The sequence below is a fragment of the Pinus tabuliformis genome, chromosome 9, assembly GCF_031772625.1.
Source record: "Pinus tabuliformis cultivar Carrire ecotype Pingquan chromosome 9, CPIR1, whole genome shotgun sequence".
Classification (NCBI taxonomy): domain Eukaryota; kingdom Viridiplantae; phylum Streptophyta; class Pinopsida; order Pinales; family Pinaceae; genus Pinus; species Pinus tabuliformis.
The window spans coordinates 668,270,091-668,291,044 of record NC_142307.1 but is presented as its reverse complement, the minus strand read 5'-3'; positions in this window follow the sequence as shown (position 1 = coordinate 668,291,044).

Here is a 20,954-nt window from a genome sequence, read left to right as displayed (position 1 = left end):
ATCACAAGCTACTTTGCAGTTGGCATATTTATAGCCTAATCAATTGGGATTATGTAATCCCTTTCCATATTTTTGTTCAAGCCAGATGAGAGGGGTTTCCTAAAACTGTAAATTTTTGTATATTTTTGGTTGTGTTGGATGTATGTGTTTCTAACCATCTTCACCCTTGTTACAGGTCTTGGTTGGGAGGTTTCCTATTCCATCTTGTTACTGGGAGCCCCATGTTATCCATGGAGGAGTCTTTTGTGGGTGGAATAATGGGGGACAATATTTTCCTAGAGGTGGAAGCTTTCAAAGGTTTGGTTGATTCTCTAAAACCAAGCCATGGGAAACAACAATCACCTAGGAGATTTCTATAATGAGTGAAATTTATTCCTTAGCTAAATCTTTTGTCTCTAGATACAAGAAGAAAATACCTTATGTTGATTGAGTGTGTTGTCACTAGGACGTTTATAGGCACTTGGCCTCTCCAAAAAGATATGGAGTCATGGGTCTAGAGAATTGATTACCAAAGACTCATGATCTTGTATACCAATTTTCTTCTAGCCAAGGTTGTTTCTCTTTTCAAATAAGGAGGATCATGACGACCTTTCAATTTAAAACCTATTTCATATGATATGGGAGATTTTTCTAATTCTTTGCACTTTTGATTTTAATCTAGAAAGGAGAATACATCAACCCCAGTTTGGATTAGCCTACCTTACCGTCCTTTGATATGTTGGATGAAATTTCTATGATATACATTGGGAACATGTTAGGTAGACTTATAGATAAAGTATAGCTAAAATGAATTTATACTTATGCACATATATGTGTCGAGGTGGACATGGAGAAGCATCATCTAGAGGCTATGAAAATCAATGTGTATAGTTATATTTATCTATAAACCCTTGATTACAAGAAACTTCCTTTGCAAGTACATCTCATGTGATGTTTATGTGCATTTTTCTAAAACCTATCCAAAAATACAAGTAGATCAACTTTAAAGAAATAGCTGAATAAAGATAATAAGTTCATGCCAACTTTTAATTGATGCATAAATCCTTAGTGAAAGGGAAAAGAGAAAACAAAATCATTCCAAAAGGAACCTTCCAAATCAAGCAATCATATGTTTGTAGTTCTTGAAAATTTAGAAGATTTAGAGAAATAAATTGTAATAGAAGAGGAATCACTAAAAGACACCAAATCCTATATAGACCTAACTAAAGGTGATGTGATTCCAATAATTCCCAAGAGGATCTTGAGATCATTGTTTCAATAGGAATAGAAGAGAAGAAATCAAAGACTCGAGACAAGGAAGAGAAGGTACTAGTGGAGGAAGTAAAGGAAGAAGTGGAATTAGAGGAGGAAGAGGGAGAACCAAGGAAGGAAAAGGAAAAAGAAGCATATAAAGTACAAGGAAAGGGTGCTTTCTCTCATTCTTCCAATGCCTCGTGCGTATTCATTTGCAACATTACATTCTCTATATTTTTCTAGAATCCTAAATAAATCTTTCCATCCCTCTCCTCCTCTCACAAGGGAAAGGAAATAAAGTCAAGGACAATGTAAAAATGATGTAGAATCCAATATTCTGTTGGACATTAGTTATCCTCGTATTATCCCCAATATAAGGGGGTGATATATGATTGAAACCAATAATCCAAGTTTGTATGTTTTGTAAATCAATATTACTATAATTTAGTCTAGTTTGTAGAATTTATAGTCGTATGGTTTTTAGTTTTCTGATGAAAAAGTTAAAAGAAAGGCAAGTTATATGCAAACTCTTCTCAATCTTTGGGAAAAATGAATACTTATTATAGAACTCCCTATTATAATTTTATTAAATAATTTATTTATTTTATTGGGAAAAAAACCATAATTTCATTTCAAGGAACAAAATTACATTGTGTAGATGTTATAAACATTCAAGTATGAGTGACTTCTTAGCTCAGTATAAAAAACAAAAATAAAAAATGAAAATTACAATGAATAAGTTAAGTGTTATAGAAATTACTTGACTTCTCTTTCTTTCTCTAGACCTTATGCCACCCCCCTGAAGGAGGGTCAACATGTACCATTACCATATCATTCACAGTCATTGAAGGAGTTGGTTCTTTCTCTGAATCCGAAATTTCCGATACATTTACTCTCTTTGTGCTTGCCATCCTATCATAATTGTATTCCACAACTCCAGGATGTTATGAGATATGGGTTGTATCTGAATTTGTACAATTCACCACATGGGGAATGGGTCCATCATAAATATGGGTACTCGTATCATATTGTTTTGTGGGGTTCTCTGTGAGTTCCCCTTCTTATTCTTATTTCGATATAATAGGGTAAAAAGGTTTCCAACCATTTGTTTTATGATTCGATCCCTTTTTCTTTTTTGGAGTCTTTCTTAGTTATGGGAAGGTGTCCTATAGACGTCCAATTTTGAAACATGTGCATCACATAAATGTTGTATTTTCATAGTCCAAGATTTGAACCCAATGAAAAGATTTATGTTTTAGTAATATATGATTTGGAATCCCTTTGCTTGTACCTTTTTTTCCAAAGAAAAAAGCGAACCTTTTATTAAAAATAAAAAGTTACAAAGCATATGCATTAAGCATTCAATTTGGTTGTATGAGAGCAGATCATAGAGCCCACAGGATACAGTCCTGCCTAAAAGAAGAAAACAAAAAATGTGTTGTTCCTGATATTAGGAATGCAAAAGAATAACAGAAAACTCCAGCTGGACTAAGCTTTCTTGCCCTTCTTCTTCTCCACTTTTTGCCAACCATCAGTGTTGTGAGTGGAGTCAATAATGGCAAGCTGGTTTTCCACTGTGTTCATTGGTTGTTCCTTGTTTGAGTCCGATCCTTCCGGGCTGTGAATTCGTTTGGTACCGCTGATTTCCAGTTGGAGTTCTTGTTCCTTTCCAAATTGTTCTCTTTTCCCTTATTGTCCTGAATTTTATCTTTTGTTGCATTGTGTTCTTCTTTCTTTGCTATAGCTGCCTTCATTAATGCATCCTCTATATTCTGCCATCCTTTCGGCTTCCTTTGTTGTTGCTTGCTCTTGTTGGTGCTTGGACACGCATTGTACAGATGACATGTTTGTTGACATCCCCGACATCTGAATGCTGTGTTCTCATAGTCCAAGGATTGTTTCCACTGTGTATTATTGAAATTCAGAATTATGCTTTCAGGTAGTCCTTGGTTGAGATCTACCTTGACACATATTCTGGCAAAAGTAAATATTCCTTTTAGTTGTCTCTCTGCATCTATCTTTAACATTCTCCCCAAGGTATATCCAATAGTTGTTAGAGCCTTTTGATGCCAAAAATGTAAAGGGAGGTTATGCAGCCTAACCCATACTGGCATACTTGATACCACCATGGTATTGGCATCAAAGTTGGGAAACCAAGGGGTAGTAAATAGTCCAGCACTACCCCAGAACCATGGCCCTTGGTTGAGGAATATTTCCTTTTCTTCTTCTATGTGAAATCGTACTATAAAAAACCCCTTAGGGTATAGGAAGATTTCACAGTTTTTTGTCCAGCTCGTATGGATCCATTGATACAATACATCAGTTCTGGACCAAAAGCCATTAAATCTACAAATAACTGCATATTTTTGTAGTTCTGAATATATATCATTTACCTCTGGTATATCGATGGAGATAGATGGGTTCTCAGAGATTTGATCTACAATGTACTGCCTCGGGGGTTCAGTGACAGCTGTGGGGTTTTTCCTTTTGCCCTTCACTGCTTCCGTGAATGACCCTTTGCTTTGCGAGCTAGTTCCAAAGCTTTTAGCACCTCCTCATAATCTCATATTGAGTATCACTGTAGAGCCTGACTTGATGTTGTAGTCTTGCATGGTTCTGCAATCCTGCAGCGATCTGCCCTCATTTAATAGATGTTGTTTCTCAGCCGAGTAGCCAGTCTGAACGGCGATGTTGTTCTTCAAATCTGAAACCATGTCGCTATCATAAGTCCAGATCACGGTTGTGTTTCCTTTTGGCGTCTTAACAAAGATTTGAAAACCAGATCTGGCAATCTGGGGTGGCTCGATTCTTGTCAGATCTGAGCCATCCAAATCCGTATCCGATCTGTTTAAAACCTTGATCTCATGAACAGAGCTTTGGATCTGCCTTGCCTTGAGGAGATCCTCTGCATCTGAATAGGGATCCGTGGTAAAAAAAATTGATTTGTTCCCAGATCCATACTTTGGTTCTGCTCGAAACCCAAGATCTAATCGCCCGTTTGTGAAAAAACTTCGATCTAGCCCTTGGAAGCTCTTCTTCAAACGACACTTCACGGTCCAGAGATCCGGGGTTATTAACTCCCCTTCGTTGGGCTGCATTACTATGCCGCCAATCTTTGATCCAGAAATCCTCTTAAAAAAGGGGAAACCGAGACTCAGCGATGAGTACTTCTCTGAGCAAAACTGCAACAGCGTCTCAAAATCCAAAATACCGGCGATTCCATCTCCGTCTGCTACAACCGTTGAGCAAAAAGTCGATCGCCCGATCCGCAGGTCCTTTCTTTGCAGATCTGCTTCATTAACTCCGATCAATGCTCGTCCAGCGCAGGATTCCAACTGAGGAAGACCGGCAGTCAGAAGAGTCGTCCAGGTTTCCAGATCTGGTCGTTTTAGCAGCTCCAACTTCGACAGTAGGTTCAGCAACCCCACTCTTGACGGCGTATCAGATATCACTGAACTTCGTGCGGGATCAGGCCTTGGATAGACGGATTCACAGAGAATTTGAGAGTCGCAGAGAGCCATTGTCGTCGCTCTATCCACAGGGTTTCTCCCGCTATTGTTGTTCTTCGTAGTATTTTTTATCTCCCTTTGCTTATACCTATTTCCACACAGATTCAAGAAAATGTAAATTATATGCCTTCCTTCATTATTTCAACATTTATCTTATGGAATAACCCCAAAGTAATCCCAATGTTCTCAAGTACCTTGTGATTCCAAAAGGGAAGGGGAAGATTTGATTGTCTCGCCCATATTGACATCTTTAACACCACCATAGTTGTGGCATTGAATTTTGGGAACCATGGGGTGATGAAGAGTCTGACTCTTCCCTAGAACTAGGACCCTTGCCATAGTACATTCTCTAGGTCTTCCTGAGTATCAAACTGAACCATGAAAAAACCCTTTTAAAACAAATATATATTGCAGTTTGGCTCCAAGTTGAGAAGACCCACTAATGCAAATCTTCAAATATTGGCCAAAAACCATTAAATATGCATATCACGACCCTAGATTGAAGTACAGAAAAAAAGGTGATTAACATATTTTAAGTTTACCTCCAAATCAACCATTTGTTCTACTTGATCTACAATATATGGTCCTAGGTTATACTTTGGTTGTTTCATTGATTTAGAACTCGCTCCCTGCATTGCGTCTTTATAAGATGTTGATATTTCTAGGTTCCTGGATCCTGATGCACCTCCACGCAATCTCAATAACAATACAAGGGTGGAGTTTATTGAAATGTCATAGTCCTACAATTGATAAAGATCCTGTGGTTGCATCCCTTTGTATATGAGATGTTGCACAACTACTAGAACTCCCATACGATTCTATATTCTTTTCTTCAAGTTTCCCACATATTTAGATCTAAAAACACAGAAAGGGTTCGAGTTTTCGCTTAGATTCTTTACAAATATTTGAAACCCCTCGATCTGAATCGAATAAAAACCAATATGATTCGAGGGAAACAAATATTTAAGACTGATAAATCATCCTAATAGGAACAAAAGATCCTCCTTCAAACTGTTAGTATATATATTTATAAGGGGAAGTGCTTCATGGATCCCCTCCCACTCAAGCAAGCTAATACTCTCCAATTCATCAAGAAAAAGAATCCTGACCTTGAATAAGGTGAATGCCAAAAAGACACACTACTCAAAAAGACACATTACCAATGCAAATCTAAGCGGATCCGCATAACCCCACCTCACCCAAGGAAACCAAAAAGGTGCAGTAGAGAGTGCCTGCAACTCTATACTATCTCATGGCTTCAATCGACACCTAGGAAAGTCATTGCATTGTTCAAAACCCTAGAACTCAATGCCACCGTCGCTCCTTCCGTCGATAACCTTCCATATTAAATCATTATATGTTGTATCTTTAACTCTTTTTTAACACAATATCTAAACCTATTTATAAATAAATAAAAATTATTTATCTCTTATTTATATGGATCTCAAAAGATTCCAAATCACAAACACCTACAATCAACCATGAATGCATTTAAGTTAAATTTACATATTTCAATAAAGTAATAATGCAAGTAGACTCTCTTAGAGGGTCTTAAGTGTTTTTATAGTGTTCTTACACTTTGGAAGAGGCCTAAATATCTATTACAACTTCTTTCTTTCTAATGGTATCCACAGCTTCTTCATTATTAATAAGATCTATAATTGACATACCAAATATATTAATTATAATTGCACCTAGGAGCACTCTACAACCTAGTATGGGAGAGATGTTGTAAATAGTTACATTTAAAAATAGTAAAATAATAATTTAAATTAACAAAAAAAAATAGTAATAACAAAAGAAATTAATGTCACCCATAATTAAAATACTTCAATGCACCTTAATTTTCCATAACTTTATATAGAAATATAAAGTAAATGAAAGTAAAAAAAAAAAAAAATTACTTTTTAGTATGAGGAAGAAATGTAATTTCTTCACTACTTAATTTGGAGATGACACGAAATAGTATTATTGATATTACATGACGTGTAATTCATTCTACATTCATTTTACATGTGATATTTAAAACAAAAATACATTAATAATAAAAATTGTTTTACTGCCAACCATAAGTAAAATATTTCAATGTCATATTAAATAACATAAATTTATATCGACTAGAGAGGAAAAAAAAAACTACTTATATTTTCACTTTCCATAACAAGGGAGATGTGTAATTTATTTTATTTCTAATATGAAGTTGATATATAATATTTTAAAAATATCAATAACAAAGAAAATTTCAACATGGGTTATAAATAAAATTTCTTTTTAACTTGAAACATATATAGACAGAAAAAGATTGAGAGAATTCATATTCCATTAATAGCTACTTTCTAATTCAACATATAAGAGATATTTGTAATTATTTCAGTGCTTAATATGTATTTGACATGTGATATTTTATAAAATATTAATAATACAAATAATTAAATGTATGCATACAAGAAACAAAAATATGAGGGGGCATGTTTTAACATTTTAAAGTGGAGAACACAAATTATAAATAAATATTTTAATGTCAACTACAAATATATTATACCAACCTAGATCCATCTTAACTCTAGATCTACTAAGGGCGTAGAGGATCAAATATATTTTTACTATAAAAGATGTTTTCATATCAAGAGATTTGATAACTCTCGGCCCTTGGTAGATCCTAAGTTAAGATGGATCGAGGCTAGTTTATAAGGCACTGACTCCCATAGTTGAAATGCTTTATGATACACTCAAGATAGAAAGAAAAATGCAATGTTCAACCATCATATAGATATTTAGAGCAAATATTCTTTCATATGGGTGTCTAGAAAACAGAGATTAAAAAATTTATATTATTACTTTTGATATTCTAAAATTTCTCAAAATATGTATTTGTACTTTTAAAAAAATGGCATAGATCCATCTTAACTCTAGATCTACCACATGCCCAGACAGTTCAAATCTCCTTTCACTCTAAAAGAGGTTTGCATCTCAAGAGATTTGATCCCTCTTAGAGTAGATCTAGAGTTAAGATGAGTCTAGGTTGGTTTTATTATTAATTATAATTCATTATAATTATTAATTATAATTCATTATAATTATTAATTATATATTTTAGTTTAGTTTTATGTAATTCCACCAAGTCAATGTTTTTATTAATAGTTATTATTATTATTTTATTTTATTTTGACATAATCAAAATGTTTACAGGACATAACAACATATCTACATACATACTGGGCTGAGAGCGCCTCTCTAGAAAATTACTTTTAACATCTTGTTAATTTTTAATTGAACCCACATGCAAATGTTTACAAACATTTACACCACTACAACATCTCTCTCGCCTCTCCAGGAAATTACTTTTAACATCTTGTTATTTTTTAATTGAACCCACATGCAAATTTTTACAAACATTTACACCACTACAACATCTCTCTCATACTGTAACATATCCCAATTAAAAACTTCTTAAAAAATTAAACTTATATTATTTGTATCCATACAGAGTTAAATAAGTCATTCTAGTAGAATATGATTACTATTCATTCTCTTATATACACTTACATTAACTCTTCAATGTGAAACTCTCATGATATTTCAACAGCTCATTATACAATATGAACTTATATCAATATTCATATTGGTAAGGCCATCACCTTCTCACCCTACGTGGGACATAGTCATTTCAATTGTTATGAAACTTGGTATATGAGTTATATTTTCTATTTTCCCTTCTACTATGACACAACTATTATTATGGAATTCTCTAGACACATGTGATGTCTTGCATTAACCATCCACTGTGTCAACTCTACGGAGTGTTGAGGTGTTGATGGGTCGTCTGTCCACCAGGCTAGGATTATGATCAATGGCACCAATGGCTTGGAGCACTTTTTTGGTAACTAACTCTTGTTGTCGCATTCCCTTCAGTTCAGTATGTTCCTCCTTTGGTGCTCGAGGGCTCTATAAGCCAAAATAGATACCTATGTCATACCCTTGGAGTGGAATACTTCGCTTCTCAACCACACATTTTAAGAAGTGTGTTACACTAAAATTTGTCACCATGACTATTTGCAGTCAGTATGGCTCCATCAATAACCATACTGTCCTCCTTGGCAAGTCTTATACCTCTGCTCCTCATGTCAAACTCCAGAAAAGAGAGAAAGCCTTTAAAAAATCAATATAACTCTGGTTCCGCACTTTCTCTTACTCTTACCTGCGGGCACGCACCTCAAGTACATAATACCTGCGTACTTGTACGCTCTGTCTGTAAAGGGGTGGGTGCGTACCCCTGTAAAAGTCAAAAGGCGCAAGTTTTACTTCAAAAAATTTACTTGCGATCGATTCTAGAGCATTCTAGAAGATGGTTTGACGTGGATTGAGCACCTCCAGAAGGTTCATGCATCCCAATGAAAGAGGAACTTATCCCATGAAGAGGGGAGCTATCCCTTTGAAAGAGGGGCTTATCCCATTGATGGTGGACCTGTTTAACTTCCTCCAAAGCATTATAAATACAGGCATTGGGCTAGAGGCAATGGAGGTTGAAAGCTGAACATTCCTAAGGGTAGATGCTACTGAAATTAGGACTCCCTTATAGAGCTTGAGAGGAGAGATTCCAATCCTTTCTTAACTTCATTTGGAAGTGGGTGAGCTGATCAAAGTAGAGGATAACTCTTGTTGGACCCTAGGAGGGACCTGCACAACACCAAGGCACTGGTTGTAAGGTTTCTTTTGTTTCCAATTAATACAATTAAGTTCATTTTTCTCAACAAGTTGTTATATATAATTTGTTTCATAAACTCCTTGGTCTTTATGATGAATATGCTTTATTATATGAGTTATTCAGGTGCTATGTAATCGTTTGCTTGTTAGTGAATGCAGGCTTCAAGGAGAAGGAGCTCATCTGGATCGAAGAGGCTTGGCTGCTACAAACAGCGTTGGACTAAAGGTAATCCTTAAACACCTGGTTGCTTTTATTTTAAATGCATATTTAAGGAAAGATAGTGCTTGATTGTTTTGTTTGTCACTAGAAAAGCCTTGTTTTCTAGGGAGGTCGGTTTTGTCTGCAAAATTGACTCTTTTCGCATGACAAAATGGCGACTCCGCTGGGGAATTCATGGATTTGATTGATTTCTCTTTTGATTGATACTTTGACCTGAGAAACTGTATTTTCTGTTTCTGTTTTTGACTTGATGATTGTGGGATTGGGTGAATTTAGTTAATTTTGAGTTAGTTTTCATTTTTCATAGTTCTGGGAGAGGTACGCACCCTCTGAGTTAAGCACAGTGCGTACCTGTACGCACTTTTGCTTTGTGCACAGAGCGTGGACGCACCTGTGTAAACAGGTTGCCTGCGTACCCTGTCAAAAATTTGAAAATTTTAAATTTTTCTCTTTTTTATCAGTTTAGAATTTGTTTATAGGTTTTAGCCATTGCCCAGACCTGCTTGTTCCCTGTCAAAAAACTTTCCTTGGATAATTTCATTGGCATTCCTACTTTAAGCTTTTATCAATTGGGTGTTTTGAGTCTCTTTTTTGAGAAATTCTTAATTTGATTTCCCTTGGTCATTACTTGGAGGTTTGTCTCAGTCTTTTCACAATTTTGCATCTTTTTGCTTTTGTTTTTGTGTATGAGTGTTAATCGCCTTTGAGTGTTTTTATTTTTTGATCTTTGGAACTCTCACCCAATTTTCTCGACTTGCACTTGATTGGTTCTTAGATTACATTAGAATCGTCTTGTGTTTGAGAATTCTCTTGCATAGATCACATTTGCATAATTAGAATTCTCATTTTCAGAATATGAATGAAAAATGTGCATAGATTGCATTTGCATACTTTTCAAGTGAATTGTGCATAGATTACAATTGCATAGTTTACATTCTGAAAAATCAATCGTAGATTTAGATCAGTTTTCTTTGATTTGAATTTACACAAAAATAAAAAATTAAAAAAAAAAACTATTTTGGAATTGATTTGCATTAGTTTTTCTTGATGAAATTAGTGCATTAGAGAATTTGTTATATTTTCTATTAGTGATCAATTTTTTGCATTGTTGGAAGTGAATGGAAACTCTCTCCTTACTTTAGTTAGGATTCATCGAATTGAAAGGATTACATTATCATATTCGATTGCATTCAGTTTTGAGTCGGGTCATAACACCATTGGTTTCGTGTCCATTTACCCCTTTGAGTAATAACAGCCTAAATAACACATCGCTTAATTAAAATTCATCTAGTAATATTTTTATTCTAGGGCTCTGATACACCAACATAGCTTAGGCTAGTGTCTTGGAGTAGGAGAGTAATTAACTCTCCAAGACAGTAAAAACAAACAGGTAGCTGTATCTTGTGGTAGGAAGAAATCCAATTGTTGCATTTATGCTCTGGGAAAGCTCCTCTTAAAGGAGAAGCACAAGATCGTGTTCGAACCAGTGTGGGAATCAATCCTTCCTCATTGGGAACGACACCAGATATTCACGTATTAAAAATGGTAAACCTCGGATTAACCATTGTCGAGGAGCCTAAGGTCACTTGTTGGTAAACCTTGGATTATGTCAAGGAGCCTTCAAGGGGATTGAGCTTGCTACTCTACCCTTGCGTGCGTATCGGATCGTAGACTGTTCCCCCAAGTGTATTTGTCTCAGTTGGTAACCTTAGTGGCCATATTCTTTAGGATTCTTCCTAAGGTGACAGTGGTGGGAAGATCCCACTGTACTTGGAGCAGACGTCAGCTAGACTCACTTGGATTTTCTGGGGGGTTCTCTTCACTCGAGACGGTTAAGTGGAGGAACTTGTGCCAGTCTATTCATTAAGCAGGTTGCCGGGGTAACTGTTCCAACTGCCATTTCTGTATTGGATTCTGCGACGTTGGATTTCATCACCAACTAGTGTTTTCGGTACGGAAAGTTACTATTTGTGTGTGGTTTGACTCCTAGATTTGATAGCGCGTGTTAATTTGTTGGTTTTTACTTTTAGAGACCATAGGTGTGAATTGTGAATTTTAATTGTTAGGTGTGAATTGTGAATTGTTAATTTTAGTCTTAAATTGTTAATAAAATTCACTGAAGTTGGATATAATGGAAAATGTTCCGGAATTTACCGACCAAGGAACCCCTCTTAACGAGGATCCTAGTACTTTTCCTTACTTTGGAAATGTTGGTCCACCTTACATGGCTACTTTGTCATTACCTGGATTTACAATAGGTTTGCCGATATGGTTATTTTCAACTTCGTTGGCCCCAAATACTCCAATTGTTCCACCTCAACCGAATGCTTCACCTCAACAGAGTTCACCATCTCAACATCACCAACCTTCTGTTGACCCTTTACCTTCTTTGCCTAATTTTTCTTCCTCCATTTCTTCCTCTTCGCTTGGTAAAAGCCTTGATGCTAGTAACTAGGTGGCTAAGAAGAAGAAGAAAGGGAAGAAGAAAAAGAAGAAGAAGAAGAAGAAGCAAGATAAGAAAGAAGTCAACCAACCAACTATGGCTGTAAGTGTTAGTTGTGTTGAGGAAACCTCCAACATGCATTGTAAACCCAAATACCCTTGCAAGCTTTGTAAGGGTGACCACTTCCTTGTCAATTGTCCTGGTATTCCAAAGGTCTTGGAAGTCTGGTCAGAAAAATCTCATCAACTTTCCATTGATCCATCAACCAGTGATAGTCAGGTTCCTGGGAAAAAGGGTAAAGTTAGGTTTCCTTGTAAGTTATGCAAAGGGAGTCATCAAACTCACATTTGCCCTCACATGGATGAAGCCTCAAAATTGTTGGAAAACCTTACTGTTCCACAGCAAGAATTTCCAACTGGTTACCGTAAACTTTCTCCCAACCTACCGTCAACTGACGGAGTGATTGATCTAATTTCAAGTACATTCGATCACACTCTTCCATTGGAGAGTGAAACTCATGTCACTCAGGTTGATGATCCATTAGTTGATCAAGTGGTCGATTCAATTTCACATTCGGTCGATCCCACTTTCCCTTTAGAGAGTGAACTTCATACCGCTCAGGTTCTTCTTGTTACATCAGATTCTTCTATGCCGGGGGGCATTTCACCTATTTCTACAGAACCCCCTCCAAGTACTGAGGTCTTTTCCTTTGATTGGAATAGACTGACATAACCTCGTCTTCCTTCCTCCATCCCTTTCCAAATCATTGTCAAGGTTGGTGGTAGGGACATACGCCGCACACAGGTAGATGAAGGTGCTTCTGTTAGTATTTTATCCTCAACTGCTTGGAAAGCTTTGGGTTCCCCTCAGCTTGTTCCTATTACGCAGAATCTGAAAGCTTTTAACAGAACCATTAGTGAACCTTTAGGGATCCTTCCTAAGTTTTCAATTACCTTGGAAGGTAAAACTGTCTGTATTGATCTTATGGTAGTTCAAGGTCCCTTGGATTTCAATTTACTCCTTGGGCGAGACTATGTTTATGCAATGAAAGCTGTCGTATCGACACTCTTTCGCGTGATGTCTTTCCCTCACAATGGAAATATTGTGACTGTAGACCAGCTTTCGTTCCCTAGTCTTGTTTCAACTACCAATAATATGACACCCCTAAATGTTCCTGATTCTAAAGTGGTATCTACCCCGCCACGGGTTAATTATGTGGCAACTGGTCCAATGTTTTCAGTTACCGATGTAAGTGAGCCTCTCACTGTTTGCTCATCTTCCTTTGATTTAGATCCGGTAATTGACATGGAAAACTCTACGGGATTATTTGAACGCGATGTTCTTATCCCTTTGGAGTCCCTTGACATGTGTTCCTTCCAGAGAACTATTCTTCCTTCTGATGAAGACCTCTTGGAAGCCATGATCAACGTGTGTCCATTGACATGTCTTTCTTCCAGTTGGAAGCCATGATCAGTGAGTGCTAGGATAGTTTTTTCCTATATCAACCTCGTTAAAAAATGAAACAGGCTGCCATGAGGGCAGTTCTTTTCCTGTGTCAACCTCGTTAAAAAATGAAATAGGGTGTTACGAGGAAATTTCCTTTTACTGTGTCGACCTCGTTAAAAAATGAATCAGTGAGTATGAGGACAGTTCTTTTCCTGTGTCAACCTCGTTAAAAAATGAATCAGTTGTTCGAGGAAAGTTCCTTTTACTGTGTCAACCTCGTTAAAAAATGAATCAGTTGGTCAGAGGATAGTTCTTTTTACTGAGTCAACCTCGTTAAAAAATGAATCAGGGGTGAGGATAGTTTGTTCCTGTCTCAACCTCGTTAAAAAATGAAACTGGATGCGGTGAGGATAGTTTTGTTCCTGTGTCAACCTCGTTAAAAAATGAAACAGGGTGTTACAAGGAAAGTTCCTTTTACTGTGTCGACCTCGTTTAAAAAATGAATCAGTGATTTGAGGATAGTTCCTGTTACTGAGTCAACCTCGTTAAAAAATGAATCAGGTATGAGCATAGTTCCTTGTCTTGTGTCAAGCTCGTTAAAAAATGAATCAAGGATTTTATGAGCATAGTTCCTTGTCTTGTGTCAAGCTCGTTAAAAAATGAATCAAGGATTTTAGAGCATAGTTCCTTGTCTTGTGTCAAGCTCGTTAAAAAAATGAATCAAGAATTTTTGAGCATAGTTCCTCGTCTTGTGTCAAGCTCGTTAAAAAATGAATCAAGGATTTTAGAGCATAGTTCCTTGTCTTGTGTCAAGCTCGTTAAAAAATGAATCAAGGTTTTTTAGAGCATAGTTCCTTGTCTTGTGTCAAGCTCGTTAAAAAATGAAACAAGGAGTCTTGAGCATAGTTCCTTGTCTTGTGTCAAGCTCATTAAAAAATGAAACAAGAGTAGGTTAAGTAGGTAGATTGTAGAGAGTAGTTATGAGCATAGTTCCTTGTCTTGTGTCAAGCTCGTTAAAAAATGAATCAAGGATTTTATGAGCATAGTTCCTTGTCTTGTGTCAAGCTCGTTAAAAAATGAATCAAGGATTTTAGAGCATAGTTCCTTGTCTTGTGTCAAGCTCGTTAAAAAAAATGAATCAAGAATTTTAGAGCATAGCTCCTTGTCTTGTGTCAAGCTCGTTAAAAAATGAATCAAGGATTTTAGAGCATAGTTCCTTGTCTTGTGTCAAGCTCGTTAAAAAATGAATCAAGGTTTTTTAGAGTATAGTTCCTTGTTAGGTAGATTGTAGAGAGTAGTTATGAGCATAGTTCCTTATCTTGTGTCAAGCTCGTTTAAAAAATGAAGCAAGGGTTTGAGGATAGTTCTTTTCTTGTGTCAACCTCACTAAAAGATGAAACAACTCCCACGAGTCTTTCCAAGATTTCGAAAGTAAACCTTCATTTCATCCACCTGGTTGAATGCAATGAAGCTTGGGAGGCATGTACCTTGATTGGCATCATTATGCTGGGGGCATGTGAACTTATAACAAGCATAGTTTTTCGTTTCAAGCTTGCGTAAAAATGAAACCGAATCCGAGCATAGTTCTTTTCCTGTGTCAAGCTCGTTAAAAAATGAAACAAATTCTCCTCTAATTGAGTCGAGAGTTTGACTAGATCTCATAAATGTTAAGTTGTATATTTAGGTTAGTTATTTCAGTTTTTTGCATAATTTTCTTACAGTTTAGGTCGAGTCTTTCAAATGATCTCGTAACTAAACCTTCATTTCATCCACCTAGTGGAATGAAATGAAGCTGAGGGGCATGCGCTCTAGCAGTTATGCTTAGGGGGCATCAAGCACAGTTTTCTTTCTGTTTCAAGCTTGTGTAAAAATGAAACTACTTTGAAGCATAGTTTTTCTCTGTTTCAAGCTTTAGTAAAAATGAAACCTATCTTGAGTCAATTTCAGTTATTTTCAAGACTCGTTAAACTCATGAAAATCCCGAGATTATTTTGCTATCTTTCATTCTTGTAAAACAAATGAAAATGTCGAGTTCTTTCCGTCTTTTCCTGCTCGTAAATTAAATTGAAAGTCGGCCATATGAGTACATTTTTATCATTTTTTCGAACTCGTTAAAACTTACGAAAAAGTGAAACCTCAGAGTCATCTTTAAGCTCTTTTCTGACTCCTAAAATGTGAAAAGATTGTCGAGTTTTCTTTTTAGCTCGTTAAAACAGAATTAAAAACACGGTCCTCTTACAGCCCTTTTCTGACCGTAAAAACATGAAAAGATTGCTGGATTTTTGTCGTTTCAAATTCGATATTGGAAATAAAACGACGTGTCCTTGATTGCTTTCTACTTTTCAAATCAGAGACACTAATCATGAAAGTACTCCTTGGTCGTAAAGATCAAGCGGTTCTCTCAAGTATTATTTTATACTTTTTCGGGCTTGGGAGACACAAATTTACGAAAAAGGTCAACCCTGGAGTCTTCTTAAGTTTTTCAGACTCTCTAAAATTGAAAAACACCGAGTTTCTCCTATACTGGACTCGTTAAAATTTCACAGTAAAGGACCTGTTCGATTACAAACAGGAACGGACCACTCCTTCTTAGGGTTCGAATCTAAACTAAGTTGGACTCATCCGAAGGATGAGCTTATAATCAAGCAAATGTTATCCTCCTCAAGCTTGTAAAAAATAAAGAGGTATTTGCCAGAAATGGTGGGGGAAAAGAGAGGAAAATGAGCCTATTTGTTATACTTTGTCTCGGAAAAACCTTATCACCACTCTTGAACACGACACTTTTCATTCACCTGGGTTGGGAAATCCTTTGCCTAATAGTTGATCAAACCACATTGAAAGTCTTCAGCCGGTTTCCGGGTATTAACTTTGGGACAATTGTCACCAAACCATCTGTAGTGTCGTTATGTGTTCAAGAGGAGTCTTGCAAATAAACCATTCATCTGCAAAATATCTGTCATCCATCTTGACCATCCCTGAGTCAGTCCTTACAGCTCCATTTCTTCAACTTGATCTATGATTTCGTGTTGTGGGCTTGCCTGCAACGGGTCGCTTTCTATCGACATCAGCGCATTATCTAGAAAGATGATCTAGGAATCATCAGTACCTTGAAATCTGCATGCCTCAATGGTAGGTTTCTCGCCTTTGACGACAGGTTACATCAATGACCTTCGATCGAAGGATTCCGTGACATGTTCGACATCAACACATCTACTCACATCTCATGGATTGTACTGGGTACTTTGAGAACCATTAATATCACTGGTGGTCTCTCTCACACTTGTTAACAGTTTACATCATTGACTGGTAATCAAGTGGTTTCTACCATGTTCAACATCAACTCATTTATTCGCATGGATAGAATCGTACTATTTCGGGAAGCAAAAATGCAGACCCTGGATCTAGTTTCCGCCATCCAGGCTGCGAGGAGTTTTGTATTCATTATACAGTAGACTAATTATAAACAGATGGCTACGTCCATATTGTGTCTACATGTGTCTATGATTATGATGTATTGCGAAATCATTCCTATATCAGAGCAGTAGTTAGTTTGTTAGTTAAGTTTTTTATCTGAGTATGGGAATGCCTACCTCAGCGATGATATGATCTCATATATGTATTTTGTGTTGAATATTTGCAGGTCCTGACTGGGCTCTCCACAAGATAATCCTCGAAATGATAAAGTGCTTCACCCTTCCTAGATGATATAAAACCCTAATCTACTACAGACCTCGCACTTTAGGGGGCAATCTGTTACACTAAAATTTGTCACCATGACTATTTGCAGTCAGTATGGCTCCATCAATAACCATACTGTCCTCCTTGGCAAGTCTTATACCTCTGCTCCTCATGTCAAACTCCAAAAAAGAGAGAAAGCCTTTAAAAAATCAATATAACTCTGGTTCCGCACTTTCTCTTACTCTTACCTGCGGGCACGCACCTCAAGTACATAATACCCGCGTACTTGTATGCTCTGTCTGTAAAGGGGTGGGTGCGTACCCCTGTAAAAGTCAAAAGGTGCAAGTTTTACTTCAAAAAATTTACTTGCAATCGATTCTATAGCATTCTAGAAGATGGTTTGACGTGGATTGAGCGCCTCCAGATGGTTCATGCATCCCAATGAAAGAGGAACTTATCCCATGAAGAGGGGAGCTATCCCTTTGAAAGAGGGGCTTATCCCATTGATGGTGGACCTGTTTAACTTCCTCCAAAGCATTATAAATACAGGGATTGGGCTAGAGGCAATGGAGGTTGAAAGTTTAACATTCCTAAGGGTAGATGCTGCTGAAATTAGGACTCCCTTATAGAGCTTGAGAGGAGAGATTCCAATCCTTTCTTAGCTTCATTTGGAAGTGGGTGAGCTGATCAAAGTAGAGGAGGAATACTCTTGCTGGACCCTGGGAGGGACCTGCACAACACCAAGGCACTGGTTGTAAGGTTTCTTTTGTTTCCAATTAATACAATTAAGTTCATTTTTCTCAACAAGTTGTTATATATAATTTGTTTCATAAACTCCTTGGTCTTTATGATGAATATGTTTTATTATATGAGTTATTCAGGTGTTATGTAATCGTTTTCTTGTTAGTGAATGCAAGCTTCAAGGAGAAGGAGCTCATCTGGATCGAAGAGGCTTGGCTGCTACAAACAGCGTTGGACTAAAGGTAAGCCTTAAACACCTGGTTGCTTTTATTTTAAATGCATATTTAGGGAAAGATAGTGCTTGATTGTTTTGTTTGTCACTAGAAAAGCCTTGTTTTCTAGGGAGGTCGGTTTTGTCCGCAAAATTTACTCTTTCCGCATGACAAAGTAAGATAATATTTTCAATCATTGTTATTTCATTGCATTCACAGGGCAAGAAGATGTGCATAAATTGTAAAAGGGGTTTTTAATTCAAGTTAATTTTCAGGATTTTATTCCTCTAGTTTGTAGGTTTTTTTTAATTTTTCTTATACCTTATGGTGTGATCCTAGGGTTTAATACCCTCAGTGTCTCCATCGACAGTGGAACTATGCTTCTGGGTAAGTATAAAACTATTTCACTTGATATGATTATGTATTAGTGATGGTGCAGGCTAGGGGACCTACAAATTAAAATTTAACACACAACATAAAATTGAAATCCACACAATACATAGGCATATAAAATCTCAGAAATAATTCATTAATAAATAGAATAAATAAAAGAGAAATATTGGCCTAATAATTGGCCACTCACTCTTCACTCTCATTCCTACCTTACATGCCTCATGGCTCACCTAGATTTATACAAGTGGATCTGAACCCAAACTATGTTCTAGATCCAAAACAAATTCCCACAATATCTCTCATGATCCATAAAAACTGTCACCTAATCCCTTATCTCTAGATGAGATCTAATTAACCCTCAAATCTCTCAACTCATCCAAAATACTCTCGAACTTTCTCTTAATTACAATAATTCTCATTTTCTCTTAAAACTATAAGAAAAATACATTAAATAATTAAATCCTAACTTAAGGAACTAACTCCTTTAGTAAACATGATGCCCTAGATTAGATTCTCTTGCATCAGAATCCCTAGGTAGAAGAAAACTACAGTCTCCCGGCCATATGTCTTCATAATCTAATTACAATAACTCCAGGATCCCATATTTTAGTCTTTTGTTGATCATGCATTTTGTTATGTTGTTGATGTTTTGTGGTTGTCCTTTCTTGTCTTCCAGGCTTCCAAAATTTATGTTGTAGTTATCCTCCCTCTTTGCTAATGTAGACTTGCTCAGTCATTAGTAATTTTTGTTATCCTTCCTTTTTCTTTGTTCGGTAAACATCTTCTCAGACTCTTCCAACATCAGCTTCTTCATTTCTTCAATTTCAATATCTAACTTATCTTCTGGCTGGTGTGCATTATTGTTTCTTTGTTGAACTATGTTGTTTTTGTAATCCACCATAATTTCCTTTATGTCATACTCTAGCTTTAGGTTGTCCAACCATTCTTCTAGGAAATTTAGTTTTGTTGCAATATCTATCATGTTGACATTTGACCCCTTTATTTGATGATCATTTTCCATTTCATCAGCAACTTCTATTGTTTGTCCATATTTACCATCCTTAGGCTTCATTTCTTTATCAATTTGTTGTTCATCATCACTGCACACAAAGTTAATACTTTGTTCAATATCAACAACATATCCTTCATCCACACACATATTGTTAGATTTAAAACCAACATATCTTTTATCTTCCATCGATGATTTAGTCATCATATGCAAATCTTCTAAACAATTTGTGTCACCATCTGTGGGAATCGAACCCACGGTCATATCAATAGATTTCATTTTGGCATCATCATTTTTCTCACCAAGCATCGGTCCTTGTTCTGGTTCACAAATGCATACATTCATCTCAGTTATCTGGAATGTTTCCACTTCCCTTAACAAAAATTTCAACTTGTGCTTTTGTCTTCTTGGAATCAATTCTTAATAGGCCATCTAGTTGTTCTCTTCATTATCCATCCATGTTTCTGATTCTGTAGCAGCTCCATCAACATGTTAAGTTGTGCCTTCAACTCAACAATATATTTCTCGAACTCTTCATCACTTACACCAAGTGCTATGGCATCGTTATGGTTTTTCCCTGAATTCTGAAAATGAATATCCATAGTCATCTTCATCTTCTCCATCATGTTCACCATCACATACACTCTTCATTTAATTAAATGTTCACCATCACTTACATTCTTCATTTAATTAAAGAGAGATTTCAACTCATATACAAATTAAGGTACCCTGAAAATTTATTGATGGTATTGTTGATGGTGTTGGACCTGCCAACATGTCAGGGGATCTCCCCAGTAAGAAGTCTCAATTAGACCTTAGACCGTTTGGTGTAGGAGTCCCAACAATGGGTCGTATGGTAATGCCTTGATCAAAATCTTGCATAGAGGAAAGTAAGATAACTTTGTTGGCAGAAAGGGTGTGACAGCTGCAGCAAGCCAAGGAAGGTGCATGAGAGGTTCTAACACACAGGGGTTGAGATGAGTGTGCCCCTTGGAAACCTATGATAGCACGCAGTTAAGAAGGGAACACACGAGCAAAGATACATCACAACATGCAAGGTAAGTTAGAAAGCAATCCAAAGTGATGGTTAAACCAACAACACATTTCAGAAAGATTCATACGTACATACACAGATAGTTATACATGCATGCGTAAGCAAACCAATACATATATCATTTAGAGTAAACTAGATAGCATAGAATACAATACAACATATGCATGAAACATGTTGGCTCTTGTTATATAAGAAGTGTAAGTTCCAATCATACAATACATCCATGTCCAACCACTAGTTCCGATAACAGAATGTTACAGCCACAATCACCTGCTCCTCTAAAGAGATGTACTAGCTCTGCGCAGTGGAGAA